Below are 5,452 nucleotides of genomic sequence, written 5' to 3'. Positions count from 1 at the left end.
TTCATTGGATTATGTATCCTTCTTGTGTGTTGTCAGCTAGAAAGGTATCTTCCATGCCACTTTTATTTTTTACCTGATGAACATAGTTCAATGCAAGCAGTGGCTGCCTATGAAGAGGCTTGTTCCATATATGAAGAAGAAAGCTGCAGATAAACTACATGTCATCTTAAAGCTAGGAGAATATTGCAAGGTGTCCATTACTCCAGTCTTGCCACATCTGTTTTTCAGTAGGTATAAATCCTAAGGAAAATTATTTGTAGAGGTAAATTAGTTTTTATTGTAATCACAAAGTGAATTAATTTAAGTAAATCTTTGTACTTCTGTCACTGCCAGCAGTAGAATTCCTTCATGTAGTAAGGCAGTCGCCTGTGTTTGGGAGTTATTTCGTTGTCCTAAAAAAACATGTTTAAATGCTCATCAGCATAACTTTTTTCCCCTGTAATTTCTCCATTCCATGCTTTCATGTTGTCTACTGCAGAAATGAATGCTTCAGACTACCCTGCCTCAGTTGCTTAATTAGTGGATGCACAGCGATGAAACAGATTACCAGAATTTACAGTGGTGTCAGATAAGGAACTAGGAAATCCTTTCAACTTTTGTTTCTTAACAAGTCCATGAGAAAACTCTTTCAGTTCTCCAGTACTGGTTTTTGGAGTGGTTGAAACAGAATTTCAAGTAAGGTTTTAAAACATGTTCTTAATTTTTTTTTAAACTGAAATTTGCTTTCTTCCTTGTTTCCTCTCATTCTAAAGAATGTAACTGTGAATTCCTTCTCATTCTCTACTATGTCCCTGAAACCAATTCCCTCCCTTTTCTGCTTTCCTCTCCTGCCTCTAGGTCCCACCCCAGTTTGTATTTCACCACCACGCCTTCACGTGGAAGAGAAGGAGTTTGGTTTGTGCTGCTGCAGCAGTGCCCCCATATGTGCAATCCCCAAAGAGCAGCTGGTATGTGGTGACTCAGTGCAGTGGTCTGAAAGGATAGATTTGGTACAAACCCCAGTGCTCCTTTCAGTCCATGAAACTATTCACATCTAAGACTGGCAAATCTTACGACTTAGAAAGTCATAAAGGGAAGCGACAAGAATTAATCTTAACCTGTCTCAAAGCAAAACAATATTGTAATTGTTGAAATTTTTGCCAAATCTTTCACTAGATGAAACAACTTGCTTTTACTGTCCTGGTAATGAGTTTGTTAACATTTTCACATTGTGATCAGCATTTGTTTACAGCAGATTATGAGAAATGCCAAAGCTTGCTTGACCTTGTGATCCAGACAGTTGTTATTCTAAAGAAAAATTGTTGTGTCTTGAAAACAAAAGAAAACCTAGAGCAACATAAGCAATGTTTTTAAAGGAAGAAAACTGGAAGTGTGTAGAGTGACTTTTTAGCAGAATAGTTAGTGGAGCTGCTTTGTTTGTCAAGTGCTTTTTTTACTTTTTTCTGTGTTTTAGAAACACCTCCTATGAATTTTGCATTTCAGTGGTCATTTTACACAGGTTTAAAAATGTTCCTAGTCCACATGTGGGTGGATGACACAGCAGTTACTTAAGAGAACTCAGAGGAGTGAACCAAAGACCTTTATAGTGGATTTCTGAACTTGGTAGGACTTTGGAGAAGTTGTAGTCCTACTTTGGGGGACTGTAGTAAGAGTAAAGGTAGAAAGTTAGGCTTCAGAAAATTTGTGTGGCAGCTTAACCATGCATTTATACTGTGCTATGCATGCCATGTGCTTCAGAGTCTCATTTAAAAACTGTTTGCAATGTAGTTTCATTATTTTAAATAGAGCTGACACATGAGCAAGCTATTGCTGAAGAAGTTTATTTGCACTACTGAGAATATTTTTGCCAGTATCACTGAAGTTGTATAAGCATGTAAACAAAACAATCCACAACTATACTGACTCTGCTGAAGGGAGGAAAATACAGGCAGTCAGCAATACAGCAATCAATAGGATATTTTTTTATTGTGTTTCGTTTAAAATCTCAAAATGGGTATTAAATCCAATTGCAGTTGTAGCTACTTATTTTAAAATATGCACTTGCATACCCTTTTGTATGGACTTTGTTAAAGAAAATTTGCACAAAATAAATGGACTTTAATTCTTTCATAGCACATTAAAAATTCATCTGAGTTGGTGGCACAAAGCCCATTTTCTTTTTTTTAACGTACTTGGGTTTTGTTTAAAAGCTGGCTACACTAAATTGCAGGTGGTGGGATACAGTTGCCTGTGTTGTATTTGGTGGTAAATTGCTTTGGTGCTGAGCACTTTGTTGAAACAGAAACATAACCGCAGTCTTACACAATGGAAAGTTTGCTAGATGTGTGCTTTTCTTTATCAAACTGGAAATTGAGAATGTTGATCAAGAACTTGGTGGGACTAAAGCCCAATCCCAGGGACAGAAAGATGTCCCCAAGCACTAGTCAGTTCTTGCTGCCTTGTCAGGAGGCACTGACTGTTGCTTTTGCAGTCCTGAGTCTGTTTAGTCCCTCAGTGACAGCTTTGCTTTTCCTGGCCTCACAGTAACCACCTTGTGCTGTAGTCACAGTATAGCTCAGTGCCATCTTTGACATCTGTGTCAGGTCATTCATTGGCTTTTGGCTCAGAGGACTGGTTTGGAAGAATTTAAGTATCCCAGCAGCAGTAAAAACAACACTTTTGATCTTTCATTGAGAATGCAGGGAAAAAAGTAGAGTGCAGCTTTTTCTGCTGGTACCCCAGAACTGACTTTATTCCAAGGAATTAATGAACTCCAATACACAGTATAAAGTGAGGGCAAGGATTACTGGACTAAATTTGTAAGTGTATGTTTAAGTGTCCATACAGGATTGAAATAACTTCCAAAGGTTAGACATGCTTTCTCTGTTGTATCCACAATAGATGCTGAGATTTTACTAATACCATATAACATATAGATACCTGGAATGCTAAATTTATAATTGACAGTGGCTTTCCAAACTTTATTAGAAAGAGACTTACTTTATGCTGGATTCTCTGGGTACTGCCATCAACTCAGAAATTCTTGCTGAGGGTGGATAGATAGAACGTGCAGTTATGTAGACACTATTGCCTGTAAAAAATGTGTTGCTGTCTGCTAATTCTTTAATACAACCACAGTGTTTCAGTTGTTGTTTCAGTTGGTTGTTTTCAAGAAAGAAAAAAGGCAATGGTTACATTTTAATGCTTTGTTCTATTTGGTTGTTAGAATTTTAGCCTGAAACTTTGCATTTTGTACTTGAAATCCCAGACTACAGGCTTTTCTTGCAGTGTTTGTCAGATGCATTGAAGAATTTGCAGTGATCCCCAATAATGTCTGATTTGTAATAGTGTCAGCCTGGCAAATGGATTTTAGGTTAATGTAAACAAAAGAAGCAGTCCTTTAGCTGCCTTTTCTGGAACTGTTGATTTATTGAAGCAAATAAAGTATTTTTGGAAACACCTCTGGGGGCATGGTAGACTCACTTTTTCTGATAAGCAAAAATGTATATTCCTGCTTTTAGGACTTTCCTTAAAATAGAAAACCTAAAGATATACATACTATACTTCTATAAAAGCAGCAGCCATGAAAGTGTTCTTTTTGGGGGGTTGTTAATTTTGTTTTGGTGTTTTGAAGGTTTATTTTTTTGCAGGGGGCGGTGCATGGTTGGCCACACTTCTAGAGTCGATGTAATGGAAATGTAAAGAACTGTTATGTACATTCTCTTTGCTGAAAATAGTAATTTTCATAATGCAGTATTTAAATTATTAAAGAAAATGCATATCAAAAAGTCTGTGAACTGCATTTTGCAAAATTTGAATTTACTACAGTTCTGCAGCTGCCTAGCAGAAAACATTAGCTTTCCATTTTGCTGCTTATGTACTTCTAGTTTAACTCATACTTCTCACCCTTGAACAATTCATGTAATTAGGAACACTGTTTCAACAAAACTTTGTCATGTAAAGGCCAAAAGTAATGTTCACCTGTTTGTTTGTTTTTAAGTATAATATGAAAATAAGTTTTCTAGTTCTAGTATGAAATTTCACAAAAGGAATAGCAGTAATAAAATATTTTAAAAAGTGATGAGTATAGATAGTAAAACTACATAAAGGTAAATTTTGTGAAAATATTTATAAATTAGTATCTTTCCTTAATCATACAGTCATTGTTCAAATAAAACTAATAGGGCAGTTAACATGCCTAAGTTCATAGGAGAAATCTTGAACTGCTAAATATGCATATGATTGGTTTTAAATTTATATTTGTACTTATGGAAGTTCTAAGACATTAAAAGGACTAAATAAGCTGAATTAATGCAGGACCCTGATTTTGAATTTGAATTTTGCAATATGTAAAGCACTTAAGGAGACTTGCGATTTTTGGCAGGAAGTTAGGGCTACATATCCCTATTATAAAAGGCAGTCTCTATGTGGCTTTAGCCATAGCTGCTGTTGGAAAGAGTAGTTGAAAGGATTGGAAAGAATTTAGGCATAATAAATTCTGAACAATGATAATAGGAACTAGCTGATAACTGAACTTCAGTTAAAATAATTGTTAATTATACCAGCAGTATTGTGCATGTAGCATTTAGCAGAGTATTTTGTAATTTATAGTTCGTAACAGGGAAGATTATTTAGTTGTAAGCTGGGAGCATGACTTCTTGATTTGAAATATACAAGTTATGTACTAAAGTACTTCTCAGAAATAAATGCTTTTTTTGCTTATTTGTTAGTGTATTCCACATCTGCCACATGTGCTTCTTGCAGTATTAGCATCTTCTGCATTTAGAGAAATAATAGTTTCTAAGTCATATTGTGCAACCTGTGCGTGTAAATTCACAGAATATTCCAAGTTGGAAGGGTCCTACAAGAATCATCAGGTCAGCTCTTAGGTGAGTGAGCCATACAGGATCAAACCCATGAGCTCAGCATTATTAGCACCATGCGCTGAGCAAGTGAGCTCATCTCAGGGTAAATGTGCTTGGCCAACCTCCAGCCTTCTGATGTGCTGATACTTAGGGTACAGGTAGAGTGATTTGATCTCAGGTTATTACCTCCTAAGTTAAGCCAAGATCGATGAATTTTTACTGAAGGTGTGAAGTTAGATTTTTATTCCATATTACATTAGATGATAGTGTCAAATAGTAGGTGCAATTAAGAATTTCTCTGACCAAATGGCAAATGACAGTCTATATTATATAAAAATGCAGCTATGCAATGAAGCTGGCCTTGTGTCTGTAACTCTGCTTGTTGCCAACTATGGTCTTTTACTTGAAAAAATACTAGTGTTTGTGTGTGTCTGAATGTGAAGCAGAATAGTTTTCACTAGTTACAGAAGAACTATCTGTTCAATATGAACGTAAATGGAATGAACACAACTTAAGAGTCAGTTTAGAACCGAGTGAAAAAACATCTTTCAATCAAAAAGTCACCTACAGCAGTATCACAGCCTGGTTGGTTGGCAGCAGAGTACTTA

The sequence above is a fragment of the Vidua chalybeata genome, chromosome 7, assembly GCF_026979565.1.
Source record: "Vidua chalybeata isolate OUT-0048 chromosome 7, bVidCha1 merged haplotype, whole genome shotgun sequence".
Classification (NCBI taxonomy): domain Eukaryota; kingdom Metazoa; phylum Chordata; class Aves; order Passeriformes; family Viduidae; genus Vidua; species Vidua chalybeata.
This window is presented reverse-complemented; position numbering follows the sequence as displayed.